General features: G+C 44.3%; 1 long non-coding RNA gene across 9 annotated transcripts in view; it reads right to left on the bottom strand.

The window, feature by feature from the left end:
• Window positions 1-11,061, bottom strand: part of LOC137446837 (uncharacterized) — a 69,207-nt gene extending 58,146 nt beyond the window's left edge. For 7 of the 9 annotated variants that reach the window (XR_010988732.1, XR_010988731.1, XR_010988728.1 and 4 more), the window contains exons 1-4: window positions 9,149-11,061; window positions 5,077-5,318; window positions 2,769-2,883; window positions 1,685-1,798 (exon numbers count right to left, since the gene is read on the bottom strand). This is a non-coding gene — a long non-coding RNA (uncharacterized lncRNA). The remainder of the gene's footprint in view (window positions 1-1,684; window positions 1,799-2,768; window positions 2,884-5,076; window positions 5,319-9,148) is intronic. The other 2 variants (XR_010988730.1, XR_010988725.1) reach the window with 2 other exon arrangements.
• Between the last annotated feature and the right edge of the window lie 3,197 nt (window positions 11,062-14,258).

Here is a 14,258-nt window from a genome sequence, read left to right as displayed (position 1 = left end):
CCTCTCTTCATAGGGCATGTGTTCCAAACCCCTCACCAACTTTGTTGACCTTCTCTGGACACCTTCCAGCAAGTCAGCATCTTTCCTAAACTGTGGGGCCCAGAAGTAACTGAGGGGGCTGCATCTCTGCTCTTCCTGGCAGTAGGATTGGCTGGCATGTTGGAGTTATTCCTAGGAGTACCATATTCAGGCAGGATTGCCTAACTGCAATTGCTGGCTCCAAAGTGATAGCCTGTGAGCTATTAATTGTGGGCTAATGACTTATTAGGTCAGGCATCCCACCTCTGATGGCGCTGTTTTATCTTCATGATGGAGTGAGTTGTTATTGTTAGTTAGTGGTGTGTGGGATTTGTGTTAATGCCATTACTAAGTGAGTTGGCAATGCAACAATAGTGCCAGGCTGACAATTAATTACTTGCAAGGTGGGTTTTGGTATCTGGGTCTGCAGTTGAGAAGTATCTGGTATCTGTGATTGAGCAGTTCAGGTCTCCCCCTAAAAACTGCCCTGTGCTTGCTGCTGGGGAAGTCACTTCAGCAAGAACATCTCTGAAGACTATCCCTTCCTACATAAGTTCTCAATAAATCCTTCAACTTTGTCAGGCTTTCTGAGAAGTGGGAAATAATCACCCTGCTCAGACAGGGTGGGTCTCTTTGATGCCCTTGCTTTACAGTTTGCTCATGTGTGGGGTGAGCACAGAGTCCTTCAGTGCTGTTTTACTGTCCTGGGTTTTATATCTAAATAACCTGCACTTCCAGTGGAGCTGGGGCTTGAACAGAGCTCTTCTTTACCCAGGGCTGGTGGTTATTCCAGAGTTTGTCCCTCTGACACACGAAACCTTTCCCTTTACTCCAAAACATTTGTTTCAAAGAATTAGCATTTTCCAACCAAAAGCCCTTTAATGACAGAATTCCTGAACAGCTCTAATTACACCCTGTGGCTCGGCCGGAGGGGTGATACTGTTTCCCTCAGTAAAACCACAGTCCAGCATCTCATGATGTGCCCCTGCTCCTCTGGAACTTGGATGAGCAGTGTTGGTGAGAAGCATAGGAATTTGGGGGGCTGTTGGATGAGTGTGGGCTTCTTCTCTGACCACCCTGGATGAACAAAACCCTCTGTGGCTGCTGAGGGATCAAAGTCAGGTGGAAGAACATTACAAAAGCAACCAGTCTCCACATGCTGCACCCAGAGGGAAAACAGATGGATGAAGAAGGTATCCATCTTAACTGGCCAGGTCCAGCTGCAGGTAGGCAAACATCAGCCTGGTGCAGCGCATAGCAGCACCTGAGGCATGGGCTGGCCCCAGTCTGAGCCCTATTCTGCTATCCCCAACACCCAGGGAGATGTGAGAGCTTTTACATGGGTTGGGATTCCCTGGCACATCATCCAGCCCTCCCACCAATTTTTAAAGCACGCTGCAGCACTTTGGAGTTAACTTCCTAATGAGGATAATTATTATTATTATTACATGTACATATATATCTAAAAGCCCCAGAACCCTGTGAGGTTTCTTCAGACTGTCCCAGAAAGAAAATATTTGCATTGTGTGGGTTGTGATTGGGAACACATGGGGAACGCTGCACCCCACTTCGCTCCGCTTGCTCTGCTACTAATTACAAAGGAAGCAGAGCCCAGTGCAGAGGTTTCTTTAATTGCTTGGGTTTGGAGACTCAGCAAGCAAATTACCTGAAGAGGCTGGAGCTTCTCTGGGGTCCAATCAGTCATACAACATTTGGGTTAGGCCAGGGTGCAGAGGCACAGGCAATACACACATGCTGGCAGCATTAGGTAGCTGCCCAACTGGGGGAAAAGGGATTTCTTTTAATTAATGGCATGATGTATGACATGTTAGCAACACAAACTCTTTAATAAACCCTGATGCCTTCTTTTACAACTCACAGAAGATGAAAGCATGCTGGGCTACCTGTAGGAACCGGGTCCTCAGCAGTGCTGGCAGAGCAGCTTGTGGTGAGAGAGTCTGAATAGCTGCACATGGTGCTTTTGATTCCAGAGCTGATTTTAGACAAAGCTGCCTTGAAGCAAAGGAAGCAAGTTTCACTTTCAACCTCGCCCAAGGCTGCTACCCAGAAAAGAAGATACCAGTGAAGAAGACTGAAATCTTAATTTAATTAGCTCCCAACAAGGCAAGCTTGGGAGGTTTTGTTTGGAGCACAATTGCATGAACCAACTGAGATCAAGCATTGGCTACACAAGTTCCAGCTCAATTTTTGGTTGGCACAGGACTGAGACAGGCTTGATGTGACGTTCAGAGTCACTCAGATTTACCCAAAGTATAAGGTACTCTGATCTGACTCATGTCAAATAAACATGTTTACAGTTACAATGGATTTAGCCTTCTCCCACACTAAAAGCCATTTATTTAAACCTTTCATTTTGGTCATGTCTTTGCCATCTTATATTTCTTAGCCTGCTGGGTCAATGAGGGAGTAAATGGGTCAAGTGCTTAAAAAAATACCAACATCAAAATGCAGAGGAGATGTGGCTAAGACTTGGACTCCAGAGCTCTAAATTAAGCATATTAATAAAGACCTATGAATTACTATTTGTTCTTATGCACTTTGATGGTCTTTGCTTCCTTGAAGCCCAGTTTCTGGTTTAGACCAAGAAAGAAAAGGAAAAGGAAATGCCCCAGTTCTTGGCAGCTTTGGAGATCCCTCAGCTGAGATCCTGGAAGTACTAAAACCTCAGAGAGATGAGGAGAATCAGCACAAAATATGAAGGAAAAAATAAAATCTTATTCATGGCTCACCAAATTCAGCAGAAGAAATGAGCATGATTTCCACGGCATTCTGCACAAGTCCACAACTCAGAGAAGGGACACAGATCCCAGACTGCAGACCTGACAGAGTAGATTTCCAACTCACCTAATCACAAACACAATAACAAAAACATTTTAGGATTCTTTTGCAGTAAGTTCATGGCACTTTGTATCTCTATCCTTCAAAAAGAAAGACACATCCCTCTGATCTGAGACCAAGACCAGGCTGCAGCATGATACTGTACTGCTCAGCTCTATGTCCTAGAGATCTCTGCAGGGTAATCCATAAGGAAAGGCCTATGGGAAGTCTTTGAGATTCATGGAAGACTGATAAGACACTGAAATTAGACCTATTCCTCTGCATGATAATCACATTTCCTTTCTTCCATAGCTCTCCATGAAGGTGAGAAAGAAGAACAAAAAAACCTCTCCAGTGAGTAAAAACCTTGCATGGAGAAGAGACTCCTCTAAACATGCATCTTCATTCTGACATTAAACTAACTCTCTTTCTCTCTCTCTCTCTCTCTTTTTCCCTTTCTTTCTTTCCTTCCTTCCTTTTCTTCCTTTCCTTCCTTTCCTATTCTTCCTTTGCTATTCTTATTTTCCTTTTCTTCCTTCCTTCCTTCCTTCCTCTTTCTTTCTCTTTCTTTACCTTCCTTTCTTTCTTTCTTTCTTTCTCTTTTTCTTTTCTTTCTTTCTTTCTTTCTTTCTTTCTTTCTTTCTTTCTTTCTTTCTTTCTTTCTTTCTTTCTTTCTTTCTTTCTTTCTTTCTTTCTTTCTTTCTTTCTTTCTTTCTTTCTTTCTTTCTTTCTTTCTTTCTTTCTTTTTCTTTCTTTCTTCCTCTTTCTTTCTCTTTCTTTCTTTCTCTCTCCCTTCCTCCCTTCCTTCCTCCCTTCCTCCCTTCCTTCCTCCCTTCCTCCCTCCCTTCCTTCCTTCCTTCCTTCCTCCCTTCCTTCCCTCCTTCTCTCCTTCCTTCCTTCCTTCCTTCCTTCCTTCCTTCCTTCCTTCCTTCCTTCCTTCCTTCCTTCCTTCCTTCCTTCCTTCCTTCCTTCCTTCCTTCCTTCCTTCCTTCCTTCCTTCCTTCCTTCCTTCCTTCCTTCCTTCCTTCCTTCCTTCCTTCCTCCCTTCCTTCCTCCCTTCCTTCCTTCCTCCCTTCCTTCCTCCCTCCCTTCCTTCCTTCCTCCCTTCCTTCCTCCCTTCCTTCCTCCCTTCCTTCCTTCCTTTTTTTGGAAAGCAATTTAGTGTGGCCAATAAAAACCAGGCTAATTTTTAAATCAGCATGTAGCCAACTCAGCCACCCAGTAGCGCTGTCCTTGGGCAATATTATTGAAGCACACACAATCTATACTAAAGCGATCAGCTTCCCTCAGGCCTGCCAAGGGGATGCGTTAGGCGAGCCCAAAATGTGACAGAAGGAAATTTATGTGCAACTTTTACACATAATATCTCATTATGACTCCCCCCAATCTTTCAATTTTAAAAATAAACGGCCTTTGTAATGATTTTACCAGGAGCAGGTTGGAAGGGAGATTGAAATAAGAAAGAGGAAAGTGGCTTTGGCTGCAGTTATTTCTCTTGCTCTTCTCCTCCTCCCGGGTTTTTCTTTAATTTTCCTGAAGATGTTTCCACTCAATTTAGGAAGAAATGGAATTTCCCCCTCCCTGCCACCACTCCTGCGCTGTGTTGACCATGTTTTCAAAGAATGGAATGGCTGACATAATGAAGCCTCTGTCAATACCAAAATCATTTTGACTGGTTGGTAAATAATGAAAGTTTCCACTTAACGTGCAAGCCAGCTTACCCAGGGGACGAGCGCCTGGTCCCCTTCCAGGCCAGCAAACTGTCATCCCTTGCTCTCTGCACGCGCTGCTGAGAGCATTGCCTTGCAGCAAGGGGAAACCGGAGAGCTCAGCTGAGCCCAGAGTTAGTGGTGGCTTTGCCATGAAGCACATGCACTTTTGGATGCTAGAGAGCTGATTGCACAACCCTGACAGCTGGTGCTTGCACCATCAGGCCCAAAATGGGACCAGAAAAAAAAGATGGAATAAATAAATGTGCACAAACAAGCGAGGGGAACAATCCCAGTGAGGATTGATCTGCAAATGCATGCTTGCCAGAGCTGAATTCCAGGCCAGGCTTTGATACAGAAAAGGTGATTCTATCCATTTGCCCTTCTGCACTGAGATGCCAACGCTTGCATGATTTTCTAGTGTTTCAGTGTGAGTATCAACAGCAATGACTTCATGTGCTATTCACACTCCACAGACCACAGCCTGAGATCCCAGGGGAGGAACATATACCTGAAGTGAGAAGCAATTAGAAGCATTTTTGGGAACAAACTCCTCTTGGTGGGGTAAGGAAAACAAACAAAGCCAAACTCTCCCAGCTTCTGCTGGTAGCAGAGTCAGTTGTTCTCAGAATGGAAAGCAGAATTGCTGCCAATGTACACTGACTGGTGGAAAGAGCTGTCCCATTGTGGGCTGATGGGCAAATGACCATTATCAGGCACAGAGAACTGGAGCAAATGCAAAAATATTCCAATCTGTGCAAAATAAAAAAGGTTTCATTGTTAGACAGTTCTACAGTGCATTTCTTATACATTCCAAGCACCCAAATATCTCCTCAGAAGGCAACAGCTTTTATGCCTGCTAGTCTCTTCCCCTCTCTGAAGTCCATGCCCTGGGACATCATGGTTTTAACTATATGTGCTCATCCAGAAGCATTCCCAGAGAAGGGTGATAAAGCTGGTGAAGGGTCTAGAGCACAAGATTGGCTGAGGGAACTGGGGCTGTCCAGCCTTGAGAAGAGAAGGCTGCAGGGAGGCCTTCTCACTCTCTAGAGCTCCCTGAAATGAGGCTGGAGCTGGATAGATGTTGATGTCTTCTCCCAAATAACTAGTGATAGAATGAAAGGAAATGGCCTCGAGCTGCACCAGTGGAGGTTTAGGTTGGAAATCAGGAAAGATTTCTTTGTTGAAAGAGTGGAACAGGCTGCACAGGGAGGTGATGAAGTGACCATCCCTGGGAGTGTTCAAGAAAATGTGTAGATATGGCACTTTGGGATATGGTTTTGTGGGCATGGTGATATTAGGTTGACAGTTGGACTTGATGATCTTAGAGGTATTTTCCAGCTTTAATGATTCTCTGATTTGGTTATACATTGCTGTTTATTTGTCTTTATGACTACACACTTGCTTGGTTTTCAGCCTTGTGGCACTTGTGAAACCAATAGTAAAGTTATTAGCACCAAAAATCTGTAAATACCTTTTAGAGGACTCACACATTTTCTCATCAATCCCCCCACACCCCTTCAGCAAGTCCAGCCCTGACAGCCCTGGAACCAGTGGGGTGATCTCTTCTGTCAGGTGGCTTTCACTAGATCTTTTCCCTGAGGGCTGAGCTATGAATTATTTGTGTATTTCTGGGGAAACCACAAGAAATCTTGAAGCTGGATATCGAGGCAAATAGGAAGGATGTATATATATTTAGTAAATGGCCATGACAAAAATAGCACCAGAATACACAGAGAATGGAAGAAAAAATACACATCTTGGCAAGCAGATTGTGTATTTTCATTGTAGCTATAATGTATTAGTTCTGCATTTGAAGAGATCATTTGGTTTAGGCAGAACAATTTCACTCTTCAAGGAAAAAGGCTGAGGTCAAAGGGCTGATTCTCAGTCTCTTTTTTTCCACACTACCTAGAACAAAATAACTGGTGGTGAGAACTGAATCTGGATCTCCCCAGGGTGATTTAACAGACTAATGCAGTCCCATCCTACCAAGGCCTGGAAAAAAAACACCTCTATTTCATAGAAGGAGGCTTCCAACAGAGAGATGAAACTGAACAAGCTAAATTTAGATAGATTTTAAGGAGATTTACCAGTTAATGTTGGCCAGCAGGAATTGTTTGTTGTGGCTGCTGCACTGCAATATTTGTTTTGGTAAGGAATGACTACACTAACATTGTTACCATTAGGGACATAAAACAGCATCAGATAAAGAGAATTTAGGAGCAACTGGAGAAAGTCATCAGCCTGGGAGCTGCTCTTTGTTGAGCAGCATAAGTGCAGGCAGTTAATTCCCTGGGCCTCAGTTTTCCCCACTGTAAAATATAGAATAGAATAGAATAGAATAGAATAGAATAGAATAGAATAGAATAGAATAGACCAGACCAGACCAGACCAGGTTGGAAGAAACCTTCAAGATCGTCGTGTCCAACCTATCATCCAACACCACCTAATCAACTAAACCATGCAACCAAGCACCCTATCAAGTCTCCTCCTGAACACCTCCAGTGGTGGTGACTCCACCACCTCCCCAGGCAGCTCATTCCAATGGGCAATCACTCTCTCTGTATAGAATTTCTTCCTAATATCCAGCCTAAACCTCCCCTGGTGCAGCCTGAGACTGTGTCCTCTTGTTCTGGTGCTGGCTGCCTGGGAGAAGAGACCAACCTCTGCCTGTCTACAACCTCCCTTCAGGTAGTTGTAGAGAGCAATAAGATCACCCCTGAGTCTCCTCTTCTCCAGGCTAAGCAGCCCCAGCTCCCTCAGCCTCTCCTCATAAGGCTTGTGTCCAAAACCCTCCCCAGCTTTGTTGCCCTTCTCTGGACACGCTCCAGCAAGTCAAAATATTTCCTAAACTGAGGGGCCCAGAATCAAATAAATATAGAATTCTTTTAGTTGAAACAGATCTTTAAGATCACCAAGTCCAGCCACTAACACAGCATTGCCAGGTCACCACTGAACCATGTCCCTCAGCACCACACCTGTATGGCTTTGAAAACCCTGCAAGGATGGGAACTCCACCACTGGCCTGGGCAACCTTTTCCAGAGCTTGACAACCCTTTCAGGGGAGAAACTGTTTCTCAGGTCCAACCTAAATATCCTCTAACATGACTTGAGTCTGTTTCCTCTCATCCTATGGCTTGTTACATGAGAAATAGGTTACAACCCATTAGATTAAGGGGAATTCATTTATTCTTAGAACCTGCTTTCAACGTGGCATCTGCTCTGGACACAGCATGTGAAGGACTTCAGACCAAGCTCATTTTGAATAACCCCTGACACAGGCTGTACACGAAACACAAGGCAATAAAACACCTGAACATTTAGAATCCAGGGTGGAATGCTGCAATTCCACTGATTGCAGTAAATACATGTTTGTATTATACCATAATTGCTCAGCTTTTAAATCAAACAGCACAACAATTAGCACATGGGTGTTTTCCATACACCTCAGCATCCCTCACTCCACTCAGTGCTTTCTAGGAGAGATTTTATCCCTTTTAAAAAATTAATGTGAAGCAAATCTACCTGAAATATTTCCAAGCTTGTCACATCCCCAGGTATTACCTGACAATGCTACTGCTCTTGCTGAGCAGTCTGAGTCTAGAAAGCCCTCTTGAAGTGAAGGGCCCTTTGTTCCACCACTGATTTCTTTGGAAATATAGAGCACTGGACACATTCCAGTTATAATGGGATGCACCACTGCAGAAGCTGGATGTATCTTTGAAATGGTTTCTAGGTGGGGTGTGAACACATATTTATTAACAAACACATTCATTTCCAAAATAAAGCTTGACTAGAAAGCTCAGAATGTAAGAACATTTAAAAGAGCAAGATACTGAGAGCAGCTCTGCAGAGGACTTGTGGGTGCTGGTGGGTGCAAAGCTGGACATGAGCCAGTACTGTGCACTCCCAGCCCAGAGCCAACCTTGTCCTGGGCTGATCCCCAGCAGCATGGGCAGCAGGGGCAGGGAGGTGATTCTGCCCCACTGCTGAGCCCCTCCCTGCAGTGCTGGGGCCAACTCTGGAGTCCTCAGCACAGCAGAGACATAGAGCCATTGGAGCAGGGCCAGAGGAAATCACAGTAATGATCAGAGGACTGGAGCCCCTCTGCTGTAAGGAAAGACAGAGTTGGGGTTGTTCAGCCTGGAGAAAAGAAGGCTTCAGGGAGACCCCATTGTGGCCTTTCAGTGTTTAAAGGAGCCAATAAGAAAGCTGGGGATACACTTTTCAGCAAGGCTTGTTGCGACAGGACTAGGGGTGATGTTTTTAGCTAAAAGAGGGAGATTTAGACTAGAGAGAAAGAGGAAATATTTTATGCTGAGGGTGGTGAAATACTGACCCAAGTTGCCCAAAGAGGTGGTAGATGCCCCATCCCTGGAATCATTCCAGGTCAGGTTGTCTGGGGCTCTGCAAGCTGCCTTAGTTGCAGTTGTCCCTGCTGACAGCAGTGGCCTAGTTGACCTCGAAAGGTCCCTTCCATTCCAAATCATTCTCTGATGCTATGATAGGAGCCTGGGAATGTGGTGAGAAGACAGCAGAGTATACTGTAGTGGGGCTATTTTCAGCCTCATCTTTTTTACCTGCTCTTTTGGAGACCTCCAGTCACAGGTCAGTGTCACATTTTTGCTCCGGGTAGTCTGACCACAGAGGAGAAGACTTGGTCTGGCCGCTCGGTCACAGTTACCTAAGGCAGTGAAAAAGTTTAGTGACTGTTTGTGGTTTCAAATCCCAGAACCCATAAAGCACAAACACGGGTTCTAAACATGAGGCTGTGACCTCTCCACTCACCAATAAACCATGCTCAAAAATCATAATAAACAAAGCATTACAAATCAGGGTGGCAAGGCATAAAGCAGTCAGATGTCTTTTCTTTCTGGCCACTTAAGCAAATCTTAGCCTTTTACCAAAAACTACCTCGGTGAACTAAGTTAGGAAAACAGTCCTGATTACAACATAGGTGGAAAAAAAAAAAGTCAAATAAACTTAACCTAAGGTTTCTCATGGGATGTTTTATGTTCTTGTTGTTGCAGAGGAGAATATGGGCCAGGATAAACATGGAAGGGACACGAGTGTGATAATATAATGATACCTTTTATTAGCTCAAAGAAGAGGAAAGAATAACAGGACTTTGGATACATCAAAGGTCTTTTTTTTCCTTCACTTTCAGGATGCAGAAAGGAAAAACCACAGCTTACATATTCCTGACAACACTCATCTTGTCAGGAGCATGAACTCATGTTGTGGGCTTTTCATTTCTCTGGATTGCCAGGGAAGGAGGGGGAAGGGGAGGAAAAGAGTGGCTTTGTAAGAATCGAAGGACCTGACATCTGGTTATACAACAATACAGATTTCCAGGTCATACTTAACAGCACAAATAATAAGCTGGAAAGAGTCTCTGGCTACTCTCTGTGGCAACCCTGTTAAGCTGCTTTCCATGGGTGACCGATGGAGCTACGGTGGATCATGGTAAGGGAGGGAGCAGAGTAATACCTTTTCAGGAGATAAAGATGGTAAGCTCTGAACCAAAGATGGGCAACCCTGTCTATCTGATTTTTTTCACAGAGGGGACAAGATTCAGAGCTGCTGGAGAGGAATAAAAAGAAATAAAATAGAAAAGCAAAACAAAAAGGCCAAGCAGAACAAACAGTGCACCAGGAGATAACCTGTGGATAAAAGCGATGTGCTGGCAGCCTGGCGTCTGCTGGCTCTGAGCAGATACAGCAGAGTTAGTGCAGTGGATTAATGATTTCTTTTCCATCCTCTTACATCTTTTTTTCAACCCCTGCCATCATTTATTACAGCATCTCTACTTTGTTACTCAGGCTGACAGAAGGGGAATAAACTTTACCCTGCAGGTGTTTTCAGGAGAAATTTTCTTTTCCCCAGGAACTGGATTCTAGATTTGGTAAAAAATAGTTATTTTTTCCCAACAGTTCATGACACTACAGTGGGCAGATGCTTTTTCCCCTGGGTATTTCAGATATGCTCACTTGCATCCCAAACAGAACTGGTCTTCTGTGAATGTACCTTTGTAAAGGTAGAAAGGATTTGAGAGGGTTAAGACATAAGGTATATTAAAAGACCTACCACTTATATTGATTTTAAAGCATTACATTTTGTCATCTTCAGTGCAGACAGACAAAGAAGCTTGAAATGTATTTACCAGACAAAAACCAGATTAAGTCCATTTTACACTTTCAAAGTAGATCTCAAACTTTCTCAGGCAATAATGGCATAGTTTTCAATTGACTAGAACGAGAAAGGGATTAATAGGATTTAGGGTGACTGGAAAGAAGGAGCTACCTCTAAAAGGGATTTCAGAACACAGGCAAAGGGAGATGGAAAGTGGGGCCTTGCCCAACATTTTGCTTGTCAAGACCCTCCTACCTTCTTTTACTGCACAACTGGTGCCCATTCACTTGTTTCCTTCAGTGTTGGTATAAAATATGTCTCTACGTATTATATATCCATACAGGTATTATACTGCAGCAGAGATAAGACAACAAAAAGCACAAGGAGCCTAATGCAGGCACATGTTTAGAAGGCAGCCAGCAAAATTCTGAAGGAACAAGAGAGAAATCATCAGAGCCAAGAATGGAGGTGGCAAACATTAGAGAGGCAGGGAGACTGGCACAATGCAGAGATTGCAATGGCTAATGGAGAACCCCAAGCCTTGCAGACATACAGTTCAGACTGCAGTGTTGACTTCTGACCCCACATCTCTGCTGAGCAGCACCTGCTGAAACAACAAGACACATTTTGATTATTATTTTTTTTTCTGCCTGCAAGAGCATTGCTCTGAAACACAGAAGCACAGTGAAAGAAGAACAGAAATAGGCATTCACCTCAGGAGCAGTTTCGGTGCTTTCACAAGAACAAGGCACTTCTGGGCAATCCTCAAGGGCTGCAAACATCCTCAGAGAGTGGCCACAGGAGCATGCACAAGGTGCTTTGTGCCACCACAATCACTCCAGTAGCCAACCAACTCGGGTTCACCTACCTCACTGAGATACAGTGCTTCAGGAGAAAGCTTGTTGGATTTTAAAGACAGCTGGAGAGAAAGGTTAAGTCTCCACAGCAGTGCCTGGAAGCCTGGACTCTAGCACAGTAGTCTCACCCTGTTTCAAGGACTGCAGGGAAGATGATCTAGCTGATTCTGGGTGTGCCTCACCTGATTAAGAGATACTCAGACATTACCAGGGTGAGTGCCTGTAGATTGAGAGATAGCTTTTACTCTGTGCCTTCCACCTGAACCCACAGGGAGAGAGAGAGAGAGTGTCAGGCACTGGCTGAATCAATGCCAGTCACCCCTTCAGTTCTGTCATAACAACTAGGAGAGGGGACCAAATGGCAAACAACCATGCATCATATCCTCTGCCTTCTTCAAAATTGCTTTTCTGGTCTCCTTCCAACCACTGAGCAAGATATTGTTTGCTGCAGCAGTAAGTTAAATAAAAATGGAGTCTCTTTGGGGGTTATTTTTATGGATTATACAGCTTTTATTTAACAATAATTCTGCCACTAAGGCTAACTTAAAAGAGATGCTGTCTTCTGTGGGAGGTTCAGCACTAGCCCATAGACACACCAAAAATGCCAGGTTGCAAAAAGCTTGTTTGATACCCAGCTAACATGGGGGAAATTTCATGGGACATAGTCCATAATGTTTAGGTTGGGTTTTTCTTCATTTCTTTGCCAGAGAAAACTTTGGAGGATGAATGTTTCTGAAGACAAGGATGCTGTTTGGCCTACATCAGCTTGACCTAAGTGCACTGGACCTTTACCCAGGCCTAAGTGGCAATATCACTCTTTTCAATAAACATAACAAAAACTGAGGGGAAAATATTTTGTTGCCAGTTGTGGGTTTTTTCTTGTTGTTGGTTTGGTTTTGGGGTGTGTGGGTGTGTGTTGTATTTTGTGCTTGCTTTTCTTTGCTGCCATAAAAGAAACCAAAATGGTGACTCTCTTTTACCTGTCTACATGCCTCTGGGTTTGTGGAAGAAATACCCAGCTTAGTCGACAGCTGAAATTGGCTTTGATACAGGAAATGCAAAAGAAAGCAAAATACATCAGTGATCTACAGCACTATTTATTGTAGCAGCTTTGGGTCATTCCACAGGTCACATACTTGCTTTATTGGATTAGCAGTGAACACATGTGTGCATCACACACAGAGAGCAAATTCTTGTCTCTTTTGGTCTGGCTTTTTAGCTAGGTGGGAAGAAAATGATGGTTTTGCTTTATCATAGCAAAGTGTTGCCAGAAAGATTTGCCCCAGCATCTGCCAACCTTATCCCAAATTTCTGTCCAGCCCTCTTTGCAGGCTCTACCTCTCCACCACACGCGTGTACCTTTCATGTCCCACCCTGGTCCCATTAACCTGATCTGCTCCTTCAACCTGCCCTCCAAGGCATTCACTTTTCCTCAAGTGATGCACAGGAGCAACTTGCTACCAGTGGCAATGCTGGGTTTGTGGAAATCACAGAGAAATCTCCTATTTCTGGCAGAAGGAGCTGCCCTAAATCTCTGTCACCAGTGCAGCTCTTTAAGAGCACAGTAATTCTCTACCAAATTGAATCTTCTCTGACAATTGGCAGCGCATCAGAGACAATTCACAGGCATATTTTTTCCCCTTTCCTAACAGGAAATAAGGCTTGCGTTACATTTACAGTGACCTGGAGCTCCAGGGGCAGACTAATATCTCACCTAAACAAACAGACAGTATTTCTTCCCTGATAAAGGCAGACAGGCTGAAAGGGAAAGCCGACTTGGATGTGGCCTTCCCAGCTCCCAGCAGCAGCATGGGAGGTGTCAACAATGTGCAAACCTGTGAACATCAGCGCAGGGATCCCTGATGCAGCCCAGGATGATGGTGCAGAAGGTTTGGAGTTGCAGGTCAACATTTGCACTCCATCTTTGTTTTTGTTTTAGTGAACTGGCCATTATCTCATCTCTGGTGGACCTCAGCGGGATTCTCTCTCACAGTGTGAACTGAGAGTTTCACCACTCCAGCCATGGTAGGGCAGAGATGACCCAAACACTCTTCTGCTAGATACTCTCCACCTCCTTAGAGTCTGAAGCATTTTCCCAGGAGCTTCCCACTCACCTCTCTGGAGAGAGTGAGATAATTTTGGGCCTTATTTGTGGTGGATTTTAAAGAAAACAAACTCCAAACTGTGTGAAATGGCTCTGGAGGACAATAACTTGCCACAGATGTCAAGATCAGTCAATGTCCAACTGACAAGAGAGCCTTCAGAAATAATAAACCCCTACATGTGCTTGCTTGTAAAACAAACAGAATTCAGATACTATTTTTCTTGGATTTCTCTTCCTCCATACACTACTGCATGCTTTGTCCAGAAGCAATCTCCCGTTCATGCCTTGTAAAAATCAGAGAAAGAACCCAAAACTGATGTGGAAACCCACAGATTGCAAAACTCCACCCCACACATGCATCACGCTAAACACACAGACAGAAAGCAGGAGAGAACAGTCTGGTTTCACCCCCATTAACTCCAAATGCCAAAGGCACCAGCAAAACCTGCATGTTTCAGCAGTTTGCCTATCCCAGCAGACTATCTCCTCTCTGCTACCCAACCCCCCACTCAACTCAGCAGCAACCATTTACCTGATGTAAAGAGGCTCTGCATCAGACCCTCAGCACAGGATTTGACCTTCTGAATATATAGAATC

Source organism: Melanerpes formicivorus, unplaced genomic scaffold (assembly GCF_026170545.1).
Source record: "Melanerpes formicivorus ecotype bairdi unplaced genomic scaffold, bMelFor1.0.p_v2 SCAF_19, whole genome shotgun sequence".
Lineage (NCBI taxonomy): Eukaryota > Metazoa > Chordata > Aves > Piciformes > Picidae > Melanerpes > Melanerpes formicivorus.
The sequence above is the reverse complement of the archived record's forward strand: the minus strand, read 5'-3'. Positions and strand labels throughout refer to the sequence as shown.